Consider the following 25,592-nt stretch of genomic DNA (forward strand, 5'->3'; position numbering starts at 1 on the left):
CCAAGAATGCTGAGCAGACTCTGGGAGCCATTCCAAAGAAGTGCAATCCCAGCAGCGGGGTTGGAGGGTGAGGCCAGCGTTGAGCTGAGCCTTGAAGGGCAGAGAAGCTCTGAGTGACGATGCAAGCCCTCAGCAATTTACCAAGTGCTTTTTCCACCTATTCTTTCTGTGCAGTCTCACAAACAGGGCAGATGTTATGATGATCACTCTATGATATATGAGGACTTTAAAGCCCAGAGGAAATCATATGATTTAGTTACAAAACTTGCGAATAAATAATAGAATCAGGACTTGAAATCAAGGCTTAATGTGCCTGCATGCACAGCACCCACCGTCCCCCTATGCCCCACAGCATCTCAGGAAGCAGAAGCTAGTCAGCTGGGCCACCTGGAGGAGATGGTTCCTACAGGAGGAGAGGTAGAAGCCCAGGCCAAGGGAGCAAGTTGAGCTGGCTTCTGGGAGGTCTTCAGAGCAGATCAACAAGCATGGCAGACACTGATGCTGTAGCTACTGGCTAGAGACCAGTGCTGGGGACCACACAGGTCCTGCAGCCTGACATGTTTTCTCCAGACTCGGATGCCAGCCCTGCAGGCTGGTTCACTAAACATCTGCTTCCCTGCCTTCCTGTATCCTAGGATCTGACCTGTTATAGCCAGAGTTTCTGATGATGGCCGAGGTATACCAAGTGGTGGTTCACATAGAAGGCGTGGAAGACAGCCGTAAGCAAGGTGAGGTTGCTGCTGGATGTGGGGACATCGGATTCCCTGGAGAAGGCATTTGTTTTTTTTTTCTGCAACCATCCTGAGCAGTCCCTAATATCACAGGTGTGGAGTTTCTACAGAAATTGTCCTGTGGCGTGGATGGGTGTTGCCTCAGTCTACATGGTTCCTGGGGATAGGCTGAGGGGACCACAGACCTATTTATGTTACATCTGGTTGTTACATTTTATGTTACCTCTGGTTCCCTGGCCTTTCAACACATTTTATAAACTCTCCAATATTCTCTGATACATCCTTTTTCTAAAAAAATTTTTTTAATTAAAAAATTTCTTCTTGAGGTATAGTTGATTTACAATGTTGTGTTAGTTTCAAATGCAATGCAAAGTAAATCAGTTATACATATTCATGTTCTGTGCGTGCTCAGTCAGTCGTGTCCAAATCTTTGCGACCCCATGGACTGTAGCCCACCAGGCTCCTCTGTCCATGGGATTCTTCAGGCAAGAACACTGGAGTGGGTTGCCATGCCCTCCTCCAGGTAATCTTCCCGACCCAGGGATTGAACCTGTGTCTCCTGCATCTCTTGCATTGCAGGCAGATGCCTTATGCACTTGAGCCACCTGGGAAGCCCATACATATTCATATATTCACGCTAATAAATCCTTTTTCATGCGAATCAGCTAAAGTGGACTCTGTTGTCTGCAACCAAAACCAACTAAGCCCTCAGATCAATCCATCCTCCTGTTCATGGCACAGATTTTTCTCCAAACCATTTATTCAGCATTTACTGCATTGGCAGGTGGATTCTTTGCCACTGGCACCATGTGGGAAGCTTGCGTTTTGCTGTACGTTTTTATTTGACATGACAATTGCCTTGTGACATAATTATTCCCACTTAGAGAAGAACAAACTAAAGCTCAGAGAGGTTAAGAAACAGGCCACACAGCCAGATGTGGACAAGATTTTTAATTTGCCCACTATGCCATGGCCTAAAACTTGCAGGGTAGTTTTGAAGGACTGGTGGATTGGCAGAGAAATGAAGGCATGTGTGTCTTTTAGAGAGAAGAGGTCCAGTATGCAAGTCCGGGAGCATTTGAGGAGTCCTGGCTGCACAACTTTTAGAGGCCAAGGAGGTTAGAGGCCAAGGAGCTGAGGGAGGGATTGGAGCAGAGGCTAACTGAGGCCATTCTCCAGGGGAAGTCATTGGATATGTGCAATCTTTGGGTATGTCTTGTTTTCTAATCAGTGATTAATTTTGTTAAAAGGGGACCAGATTCCTGCAAATTGAGACCTATTTATTTTTTCGTGATGCTGAGTGGCATGTAGGATCTTAATTCCCCAACCAGGGATCAAACCTGCGCCCCCTGCAGTGGAAACAAGAGTCCTAACCACCGGACCGCCAGGGATGTCCTGATACCTATTTTAAAGACCCTGGGAGGGCTCATTATTCCCAGGACAGTTACATAACTTTTCTGTTTGTTACAGAGAGCCTTCTGTAATCATGCTGGCCCCTGAGTTCTCCTTTGCATTGATAATTCCAGATTTTCACAACCAGGGACCACATGGGGCCACTTTCCTCCTCTGGAGTCTTGCCCAAGCCCTCTCCTTTGCTCTCTGGAAAAAATGACTGAGGCTAGAGGTGCGTTAGCATTTTCCTTCCAAAACTTGCCTTCTCCTTGAAGCAGGTGAATTCTCATGTTTCTGGAACAAGGATCTTGAAAACCCAGGGCTTGCTTCCTCTGATTAAGCGACATGGAACTGAAAATATGAAAAGCAAAGATTTACGTCAATAGGCGGTGTGTTCTCACTCCTGGTTTCTTCCCCCAGAGCCCCTGCCCAGCAGGTGGGTTGGCCGACAGTCAGAGCGGCACTTCCGGCAGCCGGCTGCCCTGGGGTGGCCCTTGGGAGGCCACTTCCCCCAGTGAGCCTCATCACTCCCTTGCCCCCTCACCTCTTTCGTGGGCTTTACCTCCCTCACTCCCTTACTGTCTCGCCCCTCACTTTCTGAGTCTCTTTAGCTCTACCCTCTTGTCCCTCCCTTCCAAACACTCTCATCCCCATCACATCCCCTTGTCTTCTGATGATTCCCTTACTCCTTGGGCCCTTCACCCCCCAGCCTCCTCATCCTTCACCTCCCTCATCCTTCACTGCTCACACCAGCTCCCTTGGCTTCCCTGCACCTTGGGCCCTCCACTGGGCTACTTCTCCCCTTCATCTGTAATCTTCTGTTAGAAGCAATACACTAAAGCCAACTTCTTGAAGATTCTGGCTATGATCATTTCTACTGCAATTTTTAGAAAACCCAGATCAAAAATGACCTGTGAAAGTCGCTCAGTCATGTCTGACTCTTTGTGACCCCATAGACTGTAGCCCTCCAGGCTCCTCTGTCCATGGGATTCTCCAGGCAAGAGTACTGGAGTGGGTTGCCATTCCCTTCTCCAGGGAATCTTCCCAACCCAGGAATCGAACCCAGGTTTCCTGTGTTGCAGGCAGACTCTTTATCATCTGAGCCAGCAAGGTCGTCCAAAAAATGACCTGAAGAGTAAGGAAATAGTACATTAAGGAGTGGAAGTCCTGAATTGGTCAGCCCTCAGGAGTGGTTTGGTTAGGATTATATTTCCATTTCTCTGTGATCCTCTTGGCTTGGCCCTTTTGGATGACTTGATTTCACTGAAGTATGATTTTCTAGATGGTGGCAAAATAGCTGCAACGGTTCCAGGCTTCACATCCACACACCACACCATGGAGAGCAATAAATAGAGCTCTCCTGCCCCACCTCACCCCTAGATATTCCACATGAGTCCTATACTTCACTCTAATTGGGCCAAACTGAGCCAGTCACTGTGGCCAGGAGAAAGTTAGGTTCTCATTGGCTAATGCCTAGGTTCCTTCCCACCCCTGAACAAATCACTGTGGTAAGTAGGATGAGACTGTGCTGCTTGGTTTATGGATGTGGGAGAGGGAATACTTCCCCTAACAGGGTTGCCTCATGTGGGAGAAGGCTGGAAGACCATCACATTGTCCACCTCCCCAGGGAGCTGATCTTAGGTATAATCTGATCCAGGGAACATGGGTTTTAGGTCCTGACAGACCTGATTTGAAGTTCAAATCACTGAAACTTGAAACATTTGGTCAACTACTCTCAGGTTAAGAAAGATTTAATAAGTCACTTAACCACAATGAGCCTTAGTTTTTTCAGCTGTGAAATGGGCATAATTCTACCTACCTTCCAGAAAAGTAATATATGCAGATCTGTATGATGTCTGGACACCACGGGCATCTGTAGGTGGTAGTAATAACACAGATGTTTTAAGCTCCTGAGCTCAGGAACTGTCTCTGTCCCCTGCCCACCCTGCTACTGCCCCTTGCTGGAAGGAAGAAGCCCTTTGAGTTGCATTTGAGCCAGTGAAAGAGAAAGTCACTCAGTTCTGTCCGACTCTTTGCGTGCCCATGGACTGGAGCCCACCAGGCTCCTCTGTCCATGGGGATTCTCCAGGCAATAATACTGGAGTGGGTTGCCATGCCCTCCACCAGGGGATCTTCCCAACCCAGAGATCGAACCCAGGTCTCCCGCATTGCAGGTGGATTCTTTACCAGCTGAACCAACAGGAAGCCCAAGAATACTGGAGTGGGTACCCTATCCCTTCTCCAGCGGATCTTCCTGACCCAGGAATTGAATCGGGGTCTCTGGCATTGCAGGCGAATTCTTTACCAACTGAGCTACCATGGAAGCCAGAGGCCAATACAAAAAGCCTCAGGGAACCTCCTGAACCCTTCCAGTCCTTCTGGCATCCGGTGAGTCAGGGACCATGGAGACAGAGCTGATCACCTCATCTGCTACCTCAGGACATCCAGAGAGAGGTTATTCCATGGGACACGCTTAGAACTGGCAGGCATGAGACTTTGAAAACCATACTTGCTTCCAAAGTACCAACTGAGGTTCTGGGAAGAAATAAAGGAGCAGTCTTGAGCCTGGACATGGATGTCATGCTTCAGTAGTGAGATGGGCTTTGGGTTTGGACAATCCTGGTTCCAGTTCCTGCATGGGTTTGTTGTGAAGACTGAGTACAGTAAAGCATACAATTAACCTATGACTATGTCATGGAATAAAAGATTACAGATAAGTTATTTTTAATTATGAACGAATGCAAACAAAATATTTGTATTTTAAGGGTCTCTCTTCATTACATCTCTAATATTCTAGGATCTTTCTTTTTTTTAATTAAATCTGGAGTTCACTGAGATTTATAAAATGCTCATACTATCTTCTCAGTTCATTGGAGTTGCATCAACATGTATTCATTCAACCAAGATTTACTGAGCACTTACCAGTGACAGGTACTCTGCCAGGAGCTGGAAATGCCATGAGCTGCCGTGTACGGTTGTGTAAGCTGTGCACTGTACCATTTTGAGTGTCCGGTCACATCTCAATGTTTGTAAGTGAGCCCCCACTCCTGGAATTGTGCTGTGCACAACCTGTGTGGCCACACAAAGTGCTCTACACTCTCTGTTCAAATCGTCCATCATTATATAACTGAAAACTCAGATTCATGCAGCAATGAAAAAGTAAGGAATACGATGAGATTTTTATCAAAGGAGGGCTTGGAGGGAGGGCCAAACCATGAAGGACCTTATTGATTGGGTTAAAAAAACTGGGTTAAAAACTCGAAGCCTGAGTTTTTTATTCCTGAAGCAAGGAGAAACCACTGGAGGATTTTTTTAAAGGGGAGCCACACGATCAGATCTGCATTAAAAAAAAAAAACAAACCACTGATTGACATGGAGAGAATGCATTATCAAAAGTGCAGAGACAGAATCGTCCGTGAGGCTTTTATGGGAGAGACATGGTCATGGCTTAGATTAGCATGGCAGGAAAAACAGAAAGGAGGGACACATTCAAAAGTTGACAAGTGCTAGGTTGGGAGGGGACAGGGAGGACTCAGTGGAGAATGGTGAGGAATTTTTCTGAGAGGAGAAGCCTGGGAGGAAGCTCATGTTTGCCAGACTTCCTAATAAGATCCGTGAAGGTCTTTACGCACATCCTTGTATTCCCACGAAGCTGAAAGTTGTTGTTCAGTCACTCAGCCGTGTCCAACTCTGCAACCCATGGACTGCAGCACACCAGGCATCCCTGTCCTTCACCATCTCCTGGAGCCTGCTCAAACTCATGTCCATTGAGTTGGTGATGCCATCCAAGCATCCTGTCCTCTGTCGTCCCCTTCTCCTCCTGCCTTCAATCTTTCCCAGCATCAGGGTCTTTTCTAATGAGTTAGCTCTTCGCATCAGGTGCCGAAGTATTGTAGCTTTAGCTTCAGCATCAGTCCTTCCAATGAATATTTAGGACTGATTTCCTTTAGGATTGACTGTTTTGATCTCCTTGCAGTCCAGGGGACTCTCAAGAGTCTTCTCCATCACTATAGCTCAAAAGCATCAATTCCTAGGTGTTCTACCTTCTTTATGGTTCAACTCTGACCTCCATACTTGACTACTAGAAAAACCATAGCTTTGACTATATGGACCTTTGTCGGCAACGTAACGTCTCTGCTCTTTAATACGCAGCTGAGAGACCTGAGATTTAATGGGCGAGCAGGCCGAGAGGAGTATGGAAGGAAGCTCGGGGGCAGAACCCCAACCCAACAGCCCTGCTCAGAAATACGCTATGATCTCAGTGAGGTCAGGATCATGCCTCTGTCATGATCCGTGCTGACAGCCTCCAACTGAGCAGCAATCCTCACCCACAGGTGACAGCAAAGCCAGCATCTGAATTCCCCAAAGTGCCTTTATGGAATCCTGCCCAGGGTGATGGAAAGATGAGTCAACCCCAGGCACCAGAAGTCTGGGAGGATTGAACCAGCCTCAGGAGTTTACCTGTTGGAAAGCCTGTTATTAGACTCCTAAAGGGCCTTAATCCAGCCCTCAGAGGCGCACCCTACCTGTATGCAAATCTCCTTTCCATCCTTTCCTCTGGGGCCATTAGTCACTCGTGTCTCCTGGCCTCCAAATGTAGTTCTGCTCCGCAGAAATGACCTGCGGTGGAGCTGGCACCTCCGAGGACAAAGGTCACACACAGATCAACTGCTCTGCTTCTCCACCACAAGCTTTGACAGAGGACAACTTCTCAGAACCCGGCAGACAGGCCACCTTCTCCTGGACAAAGACCGGACCTCTGAGCACCTCTTTTTCTAAAGCTCGGCTGTGGAGATGCAGACTTAAGCTTAAGAGCTGGGCTGGGTAGAGGGGGGCTACTGGGTGCTACATAACCCAATGGATGATATTTCTAAAATGGCCTGCACTCTGGCAACTCCGGGGAAAGAAAAACTCCAACTGTCAGAGCCACGCTTTACCAACAAGTTCAATCTCTAGGAAAGAATGACAGTAAGATATAGGCTTTCAATGAGAGTCCAAAGCACTTGCCTTTTATTGTGTATTATTTATCAATTCATTTGTTTGCTCATTCACTTACTCAGTCATTCAGAAAACATGATGGAGCACCAAGTGTGTGCTGTGTAGCGTGCTGGAGAGAATGGGTGAGTGGAGGGAGCAGGGCTTGTATCCTAGCACGTTGTAAACCGAACAGCCTCTCTACCCAAGGTCTGTAAATTTCCACCTGCTGGCCAGATGTGTCCCTGTCCCCGTTCCCAGCCTTGAGGAAAGGTGCCTTTTGATGTTTTAAATGAGCAGTACAGTCTTTAGTATAATAAATAGCCACCCAGTAAGAATAAGGGATGCTTTTGGAATATGTAGCCAAAGAAAATATCAACTGCAAACTCAAGACCCTGCAGCTAGGGACTTCCCTGGTGGAGCAGGGGTTAAGAATCCACCTTCCAATGCTGGGGACGTAGGTTCAATCCCTGGTCAGGGAACCAAGATCCCGTATGTTGGAGGACAACTAAGCTGGTGCGTCACAACTACTGAAGCCAATACACCACAGCTCCGAAAGCCCCTGTGCCACAACATGGGATCCTGCACTATGCAATGAACAGCCCGCATGCTGCAACTAACACCCAGCACAGTGAAATAAATACATATGTTTTTCAAAGAGACCCTGTGACCAAGTTTCTAGAATGGATTATTAAGGGAGGGCTTTGCCTATACCTAGAGAAAGTGAAATGAAAGTGAAAGGGTTAGTCACTCAGTCGTGTCAGACTCTTTGTGACCCCCATGGGCTGTAGCCTGCCAGGCTCCTCTGTCCATGGGATTCTTCAGGCAAGAATCCTGGAGTGGATAGCCATGCCCTCCTCCAGGGGATCTTCCCAACCCAGGGAATGAACCCATATCGCCTACATTGCAGGCAGACTACCATTTGAGCCCCCAGGGAAGGCTCATATCTAGAGAAGCAAGTAGTAAAAAGAATATCTAATACTTGGGTTTTCCAAGCTCTGTCAAGCCTCATGACCACCCTATGAAATGGGTACCATGGTTACTTCAACTCTGCAGGTGAGGTTTAGTGGGGCAGAGAGAGGTTAAACAGCTTGCCTGGTGAGTGATTAAAACACACAGCCCAACTCACTCTGAGGGGGCCCAGCAGCAGGGCCTGGGCCCTAACCACTGCACTGCACTCTCTGTCCCCAAGTGCTTCCTGGAAGGAGCCTGACCCTCTGGGAGCAAGTATGTCAGTCCATCCACTGTCTTCCTTGGCTGAGTTCCAGGATGAGCACATCAGTAGGAGAAGAGATTGTGTTTCAGGACGAGACTGAGAACTCTATCCACGTGCTGGTACAGTTGGGTGGGAGGGTGGCTGTTTGAACCACTGTCTTCATGGGGATGCAGTGACTGGATGGGTGTCAACCCAGAGGGCACGTTCTGGAGGAGAACCACACTCTAGAAAGTTGGGACCAAGCGTTCTGGCAAAGTTGCCCCCAGCTCTGTCCTGCTGAGCGTTTCCATTGGTGGCTTGGATGACAAGTGGAGTGGCTGTCCCTATGTGCCAGTAGAGGCCAGTTGGAGAGCCAGAGGGCCATGGAAATCTCTTGTCTTTCAAGTTGGTGGTCTCCCTGGAGGAGGAGGAAGAGAGGAGGTGAGTAGAAGCTTTGATGAGACAACTTTCGGAAACAAAGGCAGTCACCACTTAGCATAAGGGGGCATTTACTGGAAGGTTGATGCTGGCTGAATCCAGTGAGGATACTGGATTTGCGGTCTCCTGTCCAAGTCCTAGACACTCTGGAGCCTGGGGTTCAAATCCCATAAGACCTGACTGAGTCAGCGGAAAGGGTGTCTCACTCAGCCTGTAGGCGATTTCTGGTGACTGGATCTCTCAGCAGTGATGCAGACGTGAGATCTGTAAGCAGAGGCGAGGTTGGGACAGGGGGTCAGCGTGGACGGCTTGGCTTGCCCCACCACCCTGACTCCTGAGAATGCCTGCAAGTCTCCTGCTCAATCCGCTCCAAAGCCTCGGCCCAAAGACAACTGGGTCACTGCCATTTGCAGATTAGCAGGAATTAGTTTATGGTTCCCAGGCTATAGAAGTGTAGAATGGAGAGCAGGTAGTGTATTTTTTTCTATACAGTTAAAGAACTAACCAGGGCATTGGCTGCCATCAGGGTCCTGCAAGCCAGCCGGGGGAATGTATCAGATCCCGGTGCTGCTGGGACCAAACACCATCAACCCCGTGGCTCGAAGCAACACCAGTGGTTACCTCCAGTCCCCTAGGTCAGAGGTCCAACACGACATGGCTCGTCTGAGGGCCTCAAGGCCAAAGTCAAGGTGTCTGTTGATCTAGGCTCTATGTAGACCCTGGGGGCGGTTCACTTCCAGGATCATTTAGGTTGCTGGCAGAGTCCAGTTCCTTGCTGGATGCCAGCTGGGAAACTTTCTCAGCTTCTTAAAGCCACACCTTTCCCATCATCATGTCCTCTCCACCTACAAGTGACAAAAGTGGGTCAAGTTCTTTTCATGCTTCGAATCTCTGCCTTCCTCTTCTGCCACATTTCTCTGACTCCAGTCAGAGAAAGTTCTCTGCTTTTGAGGACTTGTGACTAGAATGGGTCACTCTGATAATCCAGACTCATTTCTCTGACCTTAATTACATCTGCAAAATTCCTTTTGCTACATAACAAAGCACATTCACACGTGTAACATTAAGAGTGAAGGTCTTAGGGGCCAACGTCCTGCTTCCCTGCTCTCCAAATTCTTACTACTTTTGTGACCAGTTTATGATTCAAGCCTTCTCAGAATGCAGGCTTCTTGCTTATTTAACAATTGGGTATACTGTATCTGTTAAAATGCCCCTTTAAAATCCACCTCCTCCAGGAAGCCTTCCCTGATTGCCTCAGCTCTACCTTGGTGCTCTATTATTTGGTGTCCTTTAGCAGAGAGGCTTTCACTTTCTACCTGTGAGGTTGGTTGCTCTGTAAGCAGTCTCAGGTTAACTCACAGATGTGCAATCAGACTTGCCAATGTAAGCTTCTCACGGTCAGAGAGTACATCTCAATATAACTATTATTATTGTCATTATTATTATTTGTAGCTCCTTAAAAAGGGTAAAATGAGGCTGGGCACTTGGTGGCAAGACCTAAAGGCTTAGTCAATTACTGTAAAGATGTGACAGTGAGTTCTGGAAAGGAGGTGAAAGGGCAGAAGAGGGGTGGTGTGAACCTGGCTACTTTTATCTCCCTACCCAAAGTGAGGGCTTCCCTGGTGGCTCAGATGGTGAAGAATCTGCCTGCAATGCGGGAGACCTGGGTTTGGTCCCTGGATTGGGAAGATCCCCTGGAGGAGGGCATGGCAACCCCCTCCAATATTCTTGCCTGGAGAATCCCCATGGACAGAGGTGCCTGGCGGGCTACAGTCCATGGGGTCACAAAGAGTCAGACACGACTGAGTGACTAATCACAGCACATCCAAAGTGAGGATGCTGGGGACAGAGTTATTAAACTCAGGCCCAGCCTTGGCTTCCCAGATCTTTCAATGACCTTCTATGTGCCTTGAGCATTTTATCCTAATCTCTCTCTTTCCCTGAGCTTCAAGTTTCTCTTCCCCGAATGAGGACACCAAACCCAGCTCAGTTAAAGGAGAGCACCCGGGGTTGGCATCCAGCAGGCACAAGGCTGCTCCGAGGCTCTGCCTGTGGCCCTGTCTCCTCGCCCCCACATGAAGCCACATTGGTCTTGGACTTTGTTTTGCTCGTGCTTGCTTCCCCAACATCAAGACCAGGCTCTGCACACAGTAGGTGCTTAATTTTTGCTGAATGGAGAGACCTGGGGTGCATCCAGCTGTCAGAGAGTGATTATTTCCTTTCACACAAGCAGTGAGTTTTCCGGGGACCTGTCCCACCCCCTTCCTGCGCTTGCAGCCCCACATCCAGCCGGGGGCCCCTCATTCATTCCCCAGCGTGGGCTCTGCCCCCCTGTGACCCAGGAGCTCCCGGGGATCCCCCAGCCAGGATTTATGCCCTACCGCCGGTCCCCCCGCAGGCAGGCTGCTCTTTCAAGTCCATGCTCATTCTCTGATCCAACTTGTCCCTGTGCTCTGCTCCCAGCGCTGTGGTCGCTGGGTCACCCTGTGGTTTGCTGAAGGTCAAGCCTGGAGCAGTCTACATTTTCTGCAGCAGAATCCAAATGCCACCAGCTGAGAGGCCTCCTGAAAGGCACTGGCAGTGGGTCCTTCCTTCAGCTGGGGCCCACCCGCACCCCACCCACATACCCGCAGCCACCCAGTGTGGAAGGGGCCCCTCTCCTTTGATTTCCTACGCTGCAACTCAATTGTGTGTCAGCTGCTATCTTGACTCCAGAGAGGCAGGCTGGGCCAGCAGACCTGGATTCACTGGGGGTCCTACATCTTTCCGGGCAGAGTCAGGCGGGGCACCTTCTAGTTCTCCAGGAGGAGAAGGGGAGCCCTCAGGCGAGGTCGGCCCTTTCCTCTCAAGCTCCCTGGCAGCATCCTTGGCGGCTACCGCCCGCTCTGTCCATCCCGGGGAGATGACTGGCAGAGCTCCTCGGCCGGAAGTCAGCGACTCCCCCCGCCACCCACAGCCTTCAGATCCACTGGGCCTCTGGGCTCGCCTCTCCAGCGGACAGCTGTCACCCCTCGAAGGCCATCAACAGCGGCTCCGGGGATGGGAGCCAAGAGGCCAGGCCCAAGCTCTATCCAGGTTCCTGTGTGTCACTTCCTGCCCCTCCGCCTTCTCGTCGCTCCCTCCCGCCCTCTGGCCTGCAGAGCCAAGGCTGGACTCCAGCCATGACTGACTTGTGACCGGAGGGCCAAGCAGCTGAGGTGAACTCCAGTCAGTTGTGACATCACCCTTGTTCTAAAAACCTCCGCTTTGGCTCCTCTGACGAGTTCACATCCACTTTAGGGTTTGGCTCCGGAGCCACTGGTCTTACTTACTCCATATTACCTAAAAAGAGCTACTTAAGTTCTGCAAACCTCCCCAGCCACTGAGGTCAACTGCAGCTCATGTAACGGCCATTCCAGCGTTCTGGGGGAAAGGACAGGGCCCGTGATGCTTTTGGCTCCTTGGAGCCCTTCTGCGGAAATCCCTGCAACCACCAACCAAGTATGTCTCAAATCTTCTTTAAATATGTTCGTAGTTTCAAAACATAGAAAGCAACGGTGGGGCTTGGCTGCTCGCAGGCCGCACCGGGAGGAGAGAGGCAGAACTCACCCCTTGCCACTTTCATCCCTCCTGTCCACAGGATCTCGTTTTCTGCCTGGAGCCACTCGTTGCTGTGTGTGTAATGAGCTTCATACGATCAGGTACTTGGCTGGTGAAGGTTTGATTCTTATCTTTGGGGAGGGGCCAGTAAGGCTCCAGTAATGATAATAAAGCAATATTTCTGTAGCTCAGAACTGTGACAACCTTCTTCCAGGTCTCTCCCCCAGCTCCTCTATCACAGTCATCCTGGCCATTCTGTGACATCTTTTTTTTTTTTTAAATTTACTTATTTGGCTGTGCTGGGTCTTAGTTGCAGCATGCGGAATCTTTGATCGTCATTGTGCCATGGGGTCGTTAGTAGCGGCATTCAGACTCTTAGTCGCAGCATGTGAGATCTAGATCTGTGACCAGGGATTGAACTCTGGCCCCCTGCATCAGGATGGTGGTATCTTAGCCCCTGGACCACCAGGGAAGTCTCTCAGTGACATCTTGTGTCTTAGCCATGTGGGTCTCTGGCTCCAAGGCTGCTGCTTCAGGTGGAGACTGAGGTGACTCTGACTCTGTCTTCTTCACTCACGGCTCTTCTCGTGACATTAGCCAAGAGTTCCCAGACTGCTACCCTCTGTCCCAGTCCTGTCTCTGTTCTGAGTGTTGATGGACTAAAGTGAGCAAGCATCCGAAACCCCCTTGACAGCCCCAAGGTGACCAGTCTTGACCTACTGACACCATCCTTTTTCTCTCCCAAACTCCTTTCTGCGGAACTCTGGTCTGGGGTGCAGGTAACTTGTGTAAGAGGGCTGTGTTGGGAGGCTTTGGGTAAAGGAGCATGAAAAAGAGAGGGCAATCCGAGTTACACACATTTTAATTGTTTAAGAATTTCCCTGCTCCTCTGGACATAACCCATTGTCTTTGCACCAAACATATAAATTTGTGTCTCACTTCCCTTGCAGAAATGAAGTGAAGTGAAAGTTGCTCAGTTGTGTCTGACTCTTCGCGACCCCACGAACTTAAAAAGCCCATGGAATTCTTCAGGCCAGAATGCTAGAGTGGTAGCTGTTCCTTTCTCCAGGGGATCTTCCCAACCCAGGAATCGAATCCAGGTCTCTCACATTGCAGGCAGATTCTTTACCAGCTGAGTCATGAGGGAAGCCCAAGAATACTGGAGTGGGTAGCCTATCCCTTCTCCAGTGGATCTTCCTGACCCAGGAATTGAACCAGGATCTCCTGTATTGCAGGCCGATTCCTTACCAACTGAGCTATCAGTGAACTTGCAGAAGTGACACTCAAAAGTGACCCAGTAGTAAGAGCACCTGGGGGGATTTTCAGCCCTTCCACACTCACACGGAGTCAGACACCTCACTCTGCATGAGAGTGGGAAACTGTCCTATTGCCTACAGTGCTAAATGAACTCTTGGTATTCAGCACCAGTCACGCCCACGTCTCCTCTGGAAGGCAGGGCTGGAAGCCTGTGAACTACATTTCCTAGAATCCACTGTCAGCAGGCATCCCATTTATATTCCACAATGACACACTCATCTGAGACCTGGAAGAGAGAGGGGAGACACTGACCACATGTTTCCTCCGGCCGTGGTGGGCAGTCACATTGGTTTGGGCAGATGTGGGGTTTTGCAGCCACCTCTGGTTTTTCCCCTGTGAATCACCTGCCTGCATGCTATGGGGAGTTCTAGTGGCCAGAGCTCTAGAATTAGTAGTGGTTTCCTGTGGTAGTAAATTTCTGATGTCCTAAAAGCTGGCAATGGATGCAGAGCCAGCGCCAGCCTTCCCTTCCCTGCTCGTCTTTTCAACTGTCCTGTACGCACTCAGCTCCCTGTGTCCCTGCATCAAATCCCTCTTTCTGCTTGAACTACATAAATTGGATTCTGGTTTTCTGACAGATACACGTATTCAACATCCTTCACACCTTCTTCTCTATGAATAGAGTCCTGATTTTAGCAGGGCAGACACGTCCAAATGTCATTCTGACCAATTGTTGTTGTTGTTTAGTCGCTAAGTCGTGTCCGGCTCTTTTGCAACCCCTTGGACTGCAGCCAGGCTCATCTGTCAATCGGATTTCCCAGACAAGAATACTGAAGTGAGTAGCCATTATTCTCCCCAGGGGATCTTCCTGACCCAAGGATCGGATCGAACCCTCATCTCCTGCATTAGCAGGCCAATTCTTTCCCACTGAACTACCTGGGAAGCCCGTTTGGGCTGATAAACCACAGCAAAAGTCTACGGGAGATTTGGAGGAAACATTTTGCTTTTCTGATACCAGTTTTGCCTCTTTTTCTTTGATCTTTACTCCTATTTTCTACTTTCTGGTTATAATTTGGACTTAGTGGCTGGAGGTTCAATATAATGTTGTGACCAGCAGGGGAAAGGCCAAGGAAATTCCTGAGACTTCAGCCTTGGAATCCTTAACCCCTGAACTAATACTAGGAAATTTTTTTTTCTGGACTTCTTGTTTTGAGAGGAAAATAAAATTCTCCTTAGTTTATGTTAGTCACCGTTGACTCATGATTTCTGTTACTTTTAGCTAAGCTCAGTCCTCACTAACACCGTAAGAGGTGCCCAGCTACTTCATCTCTTCGGGAATCACTGTCAGACTGGGCCTTTTTACTTCAGGGGTGTTGAGATAGAACTTAACAGAGAATTCCTTCCAGAGGCTTCTTGGCTTCTCATCCGAATAAGCCCTCTCAAGCTGCTTCAACCCAGGCATGTCCAGGCAGGTTTGCATCCACAGGATGTGGCCTTCTTAGACAAACTTTCCAGCATTACAGCATGTATGGGATTTATCTAGAATCTCTTAATCAAACAAACTGAACTCTAAAATAGAACTTGTCTCTTTCTTCGCTCCAAGACCAAGGTCTACCTAACAATCAGAATGATCTGTTATATATAAACCAGGGGCAGAAGTCTACACAAATAGATAAAACAACAACAACAAACCAAATCCGCCCCCACCCCGCCCCCAAAAGCTACTCTTTCAGGTCTTATAAAAAAGAACTGGCCTACTTATATGGGTGATTAATATAGGAATAATAATGACAGAGAAGTATGTCTGCTTTTGCAGTTGGTGATTCTGCTTATTAAGGGAAAAAAAGTAATTTTGCCCTAAAATACAGAGTTTGATGGTTCCAGACATAATAGAAGATGGTGAAAGGAGAAAACCTCTATGAATGGAGGAATTAGTAGAACCTTTGTGAAAAGAGAATTTTATTTGCCTTGAATTATAATACTTACAAATAATAAGTATCAAAATAGGCAATGAAAAGTAAAATGTAAAATTTTGCCAGTACTGGCTAAGTTTTATGAGTTTATTCATAAGATTTTTTAAAGAAACAGAAATTTGTTATGCATTTACTGCAAATATAATATTAACGCAAAAGTCAGAATTTTGTTTTCTTTCTACCATGGTGACAAATTGGTCTTGGAGTATCCAGTCTGCTTTTAACACTTGGTATAAAATTTTCTTTCCCTAGAGAGCAAAGATTTCATATTTTAGGATGACTTTGTATACTCAGTGCTTTTTTGCCTCCCCGCCCCGCCGCCACGCTTTTGATTGTTTTTAAACAGAGTAAACTACAAGACTTTCTTATTTTTCAAAAGAGCTAAGTTCTCAAGACTATCTTTAAGTTTTCTGGCTTGTTAGAACTCACTAATAGCAGGTTATAATCACAGCTAAGGTTTCTTACTGGAAAAGGAAGTAGAGGGTTTCCCTGGTGGTTCAGTGGTTGAGAGTCTGCCTGCCAACGAGGGGACATAGGTTTGATCCCTGGTCCTGGAAGACTTCACATGCCAAGGGGCAACTTAGCCCGTGCACCACGGCTATTGAGCGCACACACCCTACAGCCCATGCTCCACAACAAGAGAAGCCACCACAATGAGAAGCCTGTGCATCGCAACCAGAGGAAGCCTACACTCAGCAACAAAGACCCAGCACAACCAAAATAAATAATAAACAAATAAATAATTTTTAAAAAGGAAATAGAGCAACACAATAGGAAAAAGACTACTTGCTGTTGATTTAGAATGTTTCACAGACCCATAAAGACAAGCCTTAACCTGTATAAAATTAAGATTGACGCAAATGATTTTTGTCCAATAGCAGTGTAAATGAATTTGGTTCAGAGGAGATATAACTGTTTCTGTCTTGTAGAAAAGAAAACTCCAAAGGTTACAATGTTTTTGCTCTGTGGGTTATTAAGAAGTTATGTTTCTAAATTAGTTGGTATAAATAGTTTGTTCACTCCAGTTTTCTTTGAATCAGTCTTACTGTCTTGCTGGTTCTGCTGATATGTGCTCGCTTAAAAGCAAACAAACCCCGAAGACTCAGAATGAAAACACATCAAAGCCGAGATAAGTTTTTTAATGTTCCTTTGAAAAATATCATACATGTGAATCTTCTGACTCTGCAGGAAAACAAAGAAGATAGGATATTAATCATCAGCTGTAACCTGGAACATCTCCCAACCCCATGCAACAAACCCAAACACAATGTCTTATGGATACTGTTGAAATATTTTACAAAATCAACCAGATAACTTATATTGCTAGAGTGGGAAACAATTTACAACTTATCTCAACAAAAATGTGACTAGCTTATTTTGCTAGTAGTGGAAATGGGGGATGTAAACAGTGCTCAGAAGTTGCACCATTAAAAACTAAAAGTGCTAAACACTTGAATATATAATCAGAATGGCAATTCTCTTCCATTCAAGTTCAAGATCCCAATAAAGAAAGTTTGAGATCATCAGGGAGGAAGAAAGTAAGAGATTATCAGGGGTCAATTTTATATAGAAAAGCTTTTGAAATCATCAAAATTTGTGGGAAAAAAGTTTATCAATGACTGTCAATAAAGAAATAAAAAATTAAGAATTACCATTAATTAGGGTTGGTAGCAATATCAACTGGTTATTTAAAATATACCCAGTATTTTCAGATGTAAAATATCTAATAGACTTCAGAAACAGTATTTTCAATATGGTCATATTATTATAGTCTAGTTTATGGTCCTCCTTGTTATAAAACATTTGCCTACTAAAGTGTGTAATTGCTTTTTGGAAAACTTATACATCAAAGCAATAAAATGTCAATCATGGTTGACAAAGCTTTCGCTCTTTCACACTGAAGTACTGTTAAAAATTTACTTATATGTGAAATTTAAGACTTTGAAATTAATTTAATAGATTTTTGTCTATCTTATGGAACTGAAAATAGTGATGTTAGAAGTAATATATCTAAACTTATCATCAGTGTTTGAGAAAAAAATTTTTCACTAAACAATAGTTATATGAAAATCTCATTGGATTTCATACAGAGTACCAGTATAATGCTATGGAAAGTATGTGATATTTCAACCAAGATTTTAGGAGAATTTCCAGTCTGATTTAAGTTGGTAAGTCACTGTGTTTGAAAGATGCAGTGGAAGATGTAAGATAAAGCACTTTAAATCTTTCCATCATAAACTTTTATTCTTCAAATAAAATATGGTTAGGGATTGAAGAATACATTCAAAGAGCTTAGAATTTAGAAAATAAAAACTGGAGGAGACTTCAAGAGCCTCCTATGGGGTAACAGCTACAAAAGCAAGTTGAAAATTGTGTCAAGATTTGGATTTTTTTAAAGAGAAATTATGGAGAGCGATAGTCAAACATTTTGAAAGTAATTTTTTAGAGATTCAGATTTAATAAGTGATACCCTAACAAAAAAGTCAACATTTGGCCTCGCCACATGGCTTGCAGGATCTTAGTTCACCAACCAGGGATTGAACCCCTGCCCCCTACTGTGGAAGCCCAGAGTCCTAACCACTGAGCTGTGAGGGAATTCCCATACCAGTTCTTTTTTGAGCTTTGTAAGAAAAAAAAGCTTCTGTGATGGTTAATCTGGGGACAGTATATACAGAAACTAGGGAAGAAAAGCAGAAGATGTCACAAAGTGGGTGACTCTCTTGTTTGTCCCCAGGGATCCTCCTTCCTTCTCTGCTCTGCTGTTTTGGCAAAGCTGACCCGATGGGCTCACCCTGCTTCCAGGTACTCAGCCTGCCCCTGGGGTTTGGCAAGTTGGAGAATCAATAAGAGGTCTGAGAAAGGAGGGTCTGAGGTCCAAGTGATCATAGCTAGTTCCCGCCCGGCCTGTGGGGCAGAAGGGGTTGGTGATGGAGAGGGGAGTCTAACTAAGGGTCAGCAGCTGCTCCTCCTACCCAGTTCTCTTCTGAGATGGTTTCTGCTCACTCCTCCTCTGGCCTGGGCCGGGATGTTTCCCTACTGTGATCAGCTCTTGGGTGCTGCACTCTTTCTTCCTGGCCCCCCTTCTAAGAGTTGCTTCATTAAACTCTCCCCCAATCACCCAGTTTGCATGTGCCATCTCTTTCCTGCTGAGACCCTAACTGATTTGTATCCATTTGGAGCAACAAAAAAAGAGTATCTATTCCAAAGGAGAAATAAAAACTATTAAATTTTTAAAAATTATTTATTTTTTCATTGGAAGGACTGATACTGAAGCTCCAATACTTTGGCCACCTGATATGAAGAGCTGACTCGTTGGAAAAGACCCTGATGCTGGGAAAGATAGAAGGCAGGAGGAGAAGTGGGTGACAGAGGATGAGATGTTTGGATGGCATCACTGACTCAATGGACATGAGTTTGAGCAAGCTCCAGGAGTTGGTGATGGACAAGGAAGCCTGGCCTGCTGCAGTCCATAGGGTTGCAGAGTCGGAAATGACAGAGCGACTAAACAACAGTTAAAATTTTTACTTTTTATACCACTTGAAAGGTTACTTTCCCTTTATAGTTATTACAAATATTGGCCATACTCCTCAAGTTATACATTACATTCTTGAGCCTGTCTCACACCCCACACTTAGTATCTCCCACTCTCCCACCCTTTATCTCCCCCACAATGGTAATCACTAAGTTGTTCTCTGCTTCTTTTCAGTTATCTTCACTAGTTGGTCCTATTTTTTTAGAATCTACAAATAAGTAATATCATAGTGTGTTTGTCTTTGTCTGACTTATTTCACTTAGCAAAATGCCCTCAGAATCCATCCATGTTGCTTCAAATGGCAAAATTTTCTTCTTTTTTTATGTCTGAGTAGTGTTCCATTGTATATGTATACCACACCTTCTTTATTTATTTATCTGTTTATGGACACTTAGGTTATTTACCTATCTTGGCAATTGCAAATATTACTGCTATGAACGTTGGGGTGCAGGTATCTTTTTTTGAATTAGTGCTTTTGTTCTTCTCAGATACATACCCAAAAGTGGAATTGCTGGGTCATATGGTAGTTTTGTTTTTAGCTTTTTGAGAGGCCTCCATACTGTTTTCCAAATGGCTGGACCAATGTACATTCTCATCAACAGTATACAAGGATTCCCTTTTCTCCACATCCTCACCAACATTTGTTAACTGTGTTAGATTTTTTTTTAAGTAAAACTGTTAGACTGTTTTTAAAAGGAAGAAAAATATCTCTTGTTTGACAACAAAAAGTGAAAAATTTAATGAATGTTTATGTCCTTTCAATTGATAGAATCCTGAAGCATGACCAAATAATATTTGGGTTGTTGGGGAGCAAAACTAAAAAGATGAGGCCAATTAATTAAATATGACATTCCAATGAATGATTTCATATGATTCTTCCAGTAATAGAGATGTAAAATGCATAACTGTCAGCACTACAGTTATAATATATAATGACTGGTTGTATATTTTTAATAGTGTCCAGGCATCTACCATAACCATACCATCCCATAGTAGAGGGTTTTCATAATATAATAGTAAATGATAGATGGTAGAAGCCAAGTTAAGTACGGGAGTGAACGTGCTTAGTCCCTGTCGTGTCTGACTCTTTGTGACCCCATGGACTGTAGCCCACCAGGCTCCTCTATCCATGGGGATTCTCCAGACAAGAATGCTGGAGTGGGTTGCTATGTCTTCCTTCAGGGGATCTTCCCAACCCAGGGGTTGAATGCAGTCTCCCACATTGCAGATGAATTCGTTACCGTCTGAACCACCAGGGAAGTGTAAATTAAATAATACAATCCATACTTTATATATATTTTTACAAAGCAATATTCCAGTTTCTTTTAGTCATTGTCTGGTGTTGACTCATAACCACAGTTTTTCATAAAACTTAGGAAACAGTCAAGGGAACAGGATCTATGTTTTCTTCCAGGCATAGGTCACAAGGGGTAGAAATGGACTCACCAACTTCACTGGAAATGGAGACCCTGGACTTCAAGCCCAGGGTACCGTACATGGCTATGGGGGCAGCAGGCCTCCTGGGATGGCAGAGAGAGGGCCCTGGAGAGAATTTACTCCCTAGTTCTCTAGGAATGGGTTTCCCTGGTGTCTCAGTTGGTAAAGAATCTGCCTGCAATGCAGGAGACCCTGGTTCGAATCCTGGGTCGGGAAGATCTGCTGGAGAAGGGATAGGCTACCCACTTCAGTATTCTTGGGCTTCCCTAGTGGCTCAGCTGGTAAAGAATCTGCCTGCAATGTGGGAGACCTGGGAAGATCCCCTGGAGAAGGGAAGGGCTACCCACTCCAGTATTCTGGCCTGGAAAATTCCATGGACTGTATTGTCCATAAGGTCACAAAGAATGGGACACGACTGAGCGTGTCCTAAGAGTGTGCATGGCTGTAGGGGCAGCCGGCCTCCTGGGATGGCAGAGAGATGGCCCCAAAGAGAACCTACTCCCTAGGTCTCCAGGAATGAAAACACCTCAAAATCGGTGATACTCTGCCTCACCACCTTGCTCCTCCCGGGAGACCTGCGCTCCAAGTCTGGGAGAGCTGTCACCCACCATGGGGATGCCGCCTGCTCTGTCAGACAGGAGCCTCGCTCCAGCTGCTTGTTGGGTTGGCTCCGAGCCCCACCAGCTCACGGGGAACACACCACAATCCCGGAGTGCGACCTGGAGGGACATGGGCCCACCCTGGCCTCCCCAGGGGACAGTGTACACCGGAGGCTTGTCTGTAGCATAGGCTCCACCAGACCTGCCAGGTCTGATGAGGTGTCTGAGTGACGGGGGCTCCTGACACACGGAAGCTTCTGACGCACATCCAGAGCGGGAGGCGTGGGCAGAGGAGGGGGCGCTAGGGCGGGGAGGGAGTATTCCTGGGTGTGCAGGCGCGCTGGCTGTGCTGTGCCTGCGAGGCTGGTCTCCAGCTGTTCCTTCCTGATGGCCGCTCCTGGGCCCCGCAGGGATGCCGTTTATGCTGGAGCATCGGGAACAGGGGATCTTGAGAAATGTAAAGCTCATCACAGCCAGGACCAAGAGGACAGGACCCTAATAAGAGTTCGCACATTCCTTCAACTCTTTCTCCTACCCCGGGAGGCTGGAGAGATGTATTCCATGTATTTATGACTTAGAGTCTCCTTCCTCCCCGCTCCCCCACCCCACACACACATCAGTCACGCTCCTGTTTTGAGAATGTCGCTTACAAATTGTTTTAATGTGGCTGTGATGATGACATTCTTACACACTGGGAAGGGATTCTCCGGGGGCCCGGGCAGCTGGAGGGGGTAATAGGAGGGGGCCGACGGTCGTAATGCTCCCTGACTCCTGAGCACGAAGAATCTGTCGGCTCTTCAGGAACCGCAGTGTCAGGCCGCAGCCGCCCCCCGAGGGGGCCCGGAGGCAGTTCAGGCAGGGCGGCCCAGGCCCGTGGTTTGGAGATGCATCTTGGCCAAGACTGCTGTCGGCGCCTGGCCCTGGCATCAAACCACCTCGGAGGTGGGCCAGGGCTCCTCTCCCCAGGTTGCTAATTCTTACATCACCTCTGGAAAGAAAGGCAGACGTGGGCAGTGGGGCAGTGAGCTCCCCAGGGTGGCTGCTGGGCATGCGTGACTCCTCTCTCAGGGGAGGGAAGTGGTCGGGGGGACAAGGCACCACCTCCATTCCTGGGTGACAACCACACACACGAACATGGCTGCCTGGCTCGGTGGGTGTGGAGGACGGGAGTAGAGGAAAACAGCCACCTTCTCCAGCTGAGTCCCCTGTTCCAGAGACCTGCCCACTGGTTGTGGTGGCGGCTTTGCTGTCTCACCCTCCCCTGTCTTCCCCAGGACCACAGTATCCTTTTCCTCATAATAAAGACCACAGCCTCCATCCTGCACCAGGAACCACCGATTCACATCTCCCGATTCACATCTCCCTCCTCAGCCTGGGCCGCTCTCACTCCACCCATTCAATTACTCAGCACACTCATTGAGCACCTACTGTGTACCAGACTCAGCACACTTATTGAGCACCTACTGCATACTAGACCCAGGAGGACTAAGCCTTGAAAATTCATGAATTCCAACTGATCTAGGTCCAGATTCCAGTTTGACTGCTTACAAGTTGTATGATTCTCAGCACTGCCTAACTTCCTTGAGCCTCGGATTTCATAAAAGGGGGACCATCACACATACCTCAGGATGCAGTTGGGAGAATCAAGAGAGATGATACCTGTGGGATTCTTAACACAACCAGCAGCTACTCTTTCTTCTTCAGTTCTCTTTTTCTTCAGTTCTCTTTTTCTTCCTCAAAAGTATGGGCCTTGTTGTGTGTCTACAAGTGCTACAGCATCTACCCCACAGGGAGCATCCCACAGAGATGGGTGAGACCCCAGATGCTGCCTGGTGATGCGCTGGGACAAAGGAACCTATGTGGCTCGTGCAGGGGGATCTCGCTGCACCTTGATTGTGGCCCTTGGGGTTGGAGATGTCTTTAGACACTGTCACTGTTTTTTTCTTTTTCTTCTCTCTCTTGCTTGCCAATGAGCCAGTCAGGACCCAGGGAGGTGGCAGCCTGCCAAGCAGTGGAGCAGGGAGCCTGCTGAATGGGGCCAGACGATCTGGTTCGAATCACAGATAGTGCATGGGTTGCAAGGGTGCTGGTGCTCAGGGTTTTATGCCCTCAATGTTCACCCAACTCCTCTGAAGCCTAGTGCTCATCCCTGTTCTGTCTGCTCGGTAAGATTGTCGGCAGGGGACAGGGCACCGAATGCATAGGACTAAAATGCCACAGAGCTTTGGCGGTGGGTGATTGCTCCTTATTAAACCATGGGCACCTTTGTGCTGACTGAGACGACTGTCACATTGGAGAGGACAAGAAACAGGATGTCGACAAAACTACTAACTCACCGAGTGACCCTGGGCGCCTCCTCTCCTGCTCTTGGAGCCCAGAAGCTGTGCCCGGCAGTCATCACATCCCTCCGGGATTTGAAGGTGGATAACATTGAAACCCAGCAAACCCACTTCAACTCTAGACCATCCATTGGTGTTGTGCTCCTTGGCTGCTTTAGGCCAGACTCTCTTGACGGTCACCCTGGGGGTGCCTGGCAGGTGGGGGGTGGCCCAGGCCCTTGCTACAGCCCATATGCAAGGCAGCTGTGGGGGTTGAAAGCACATTTTTGAGAGGAAAATCATTTTCCTTCGACACACAGTCTGGCAGCTGGAGGAGATGGAGGTCTCTGACCCAGGGGTTTTCCAAGCCCGGTCAGACTTCTGACTCCTACGCAGTGCATTTCTGCACCCGAAAGGCAGGGAGGGAAACCTAATTCACCCACTCGCTGTTCTCAATTGGGGCTCTTGACAAACCACCAAGTTACCCATCTTTCCGACCTCTCCCTGGCGTTTTATGCTGTTTTGCCTGTAAGTGGTCCCACATCACATCCCAACCCTATAAGGCATCACAGAAAATCAGGGGGCTAGCGAGCTTCTGCACTGGAAGAATCAAGAAGCTTGATTCCACTGGTTTTTAACTTTTTTCAATAGTTTTGTCAAAAGAAAATGAAATAACCAGAAATGGCACTTTTAAAGTTCAATTTTATAACATTGGTGTATTATACAGCCCATAAATGAGCACAGGGGTGCCGTTTTGATTGACTTGAGAATTGAAAATTCAGGATTACAGCTGACGGTTATAATCGCATTGACATCAGCACTCAATTTAATTCCCAACTGTTGTTGTTGCAGGCGATTAAGAAGATAAGTAGTTGCAAATGGTAATTGTTTTTAATAAGCTTCAATCTTAGGGTACCCTTCAATTAAACAGAGATGGCTAAGAAGCATCATTTGAGGTATGTTTAAAAACAAGTTCACCTGTCTCTCTGAGAGTTTGGGTGAATTGGCAAGTTTAGAAACCACAGACAACTTTACTCAGAGTCATAAACATGCTTTTCATGTCTGTATATCTCAGTGCCCAGCACAGCATCTGACTTGTAGTAGGAGCTCAACAAATGTTTGCTGAATGAATGAACAAATGGTCAGTTTGTTTGATGTTTTAATCCCTAGTCTATCTTCCTACCAAGCTTTCCACTATATCCTCAGTGAAGATGATGATGTTGATAGATAGATAAAAGACAGATAGATAATTGATTGATAGACAAAATAGAGGATAGATGGATTGATAGGTGATAGGTAGATAGATATTTGATAGGTGATAGGTAGATGATTATAGATAAATAGGTGAGTGATGATTGACTGATGATAGGTAGACAGATGACTGATTAATGATGGACAGATAGATAGATAGGGATGGCAGGTGGTACTAGTGATAAAGAAACTGCCTATCAATGCAGTTAGATGCCAGAGACAAGGGTTCAGAAAGATCCCCTGGAGGAGGACATGGCAACCCACTGCAGTATTCTTCCCTGGAGAATCCAATGGACAGAGAAGCCTGACTGGTGGGCTATGGTCCATAGGGTCACAAAGAGTCAGTCAGACATGACTGAAGTGACTTCACACGCACGCACACTAAGAGTGTCTCAGAGTCATCCTTGGAAGAATGAACTCTCATTGTCTAGTGCTGTCAATGAAGAGCCCATATGCACATGTTCATACAAAACCTTAACCTCTGCAGTAGACCTTCATCTTGTTAGACACCATGTTGCTCAGCCTCCCTTGCAGCTAGGTGTGGCCACATAACTAAATTCTCTGGTAGAATATGAGCAGAACTGAGGTGTGTAACTTCTACGTCCCTTGCTTACATGAAAATAAATTGTCCCCCCACTTCTACTATGACAATAAGTTGCTTTGTTCCCTGTGAGTAAGAGCTCTGACACCTGGATGAAGACAACTCTCCAGAGGATGGCAGAGCAAAGCAATGAGACAGAAGGAACCTGGGAGCCAAGTGACTGTGTGGAGTAGAGCTTCCCTGCTGGCCTGGACCCTTCACCTCCAGGTTGTCATGAGATAAATAGCCTTCGGTCCAATTAGGCTCCTGGTTCCAGCAGCTTACATAGCCTCCATCCTGTCTGCAATGCAGGAGACACAGGTTTGATTCCTGGGT

The 25,592-nt window shown here is 47.0% G+C and overlaps 1 long non-coding RNA gene across 1 annotated transcript; it reads right to left on the reverse strand.

The window, feature by feature from the left end:
• Nucleotides 1–7,955: 7,955 nt before the first annotated feature.
• On the reverse strand, nt 7,956–11,716 carry LOC122429951. The gene is made up of 3 exons (XR_006266196.1): nt 11,469–11,716; nt 9,352–9,575; nt 7,956–8,710 (listed from the first exon to the last, which is right to left on the reverse strand). It is a non-coding gene; the product is annotated as an uncharacterized LOC122429951 (long non-coding RNA).
• Nucleotides 11,717–25,592: the final 13,876 nt, after the last annotated feature.

The sequence above is a fragment of the Cervus canadensis genome, chromosome 28 (genome assembly GCF_019320065.1).
Source record: "Cervus canadensis isolate Bull #8, Minnesota chromosome 28, ASM1932006v1, whole genome shotgun sequence".
NCBI lineage: Eukaryota > Metazoa > Chordata > Mammalia > Artiodactyla > Cervidae > Cervus > Cervus canadensis.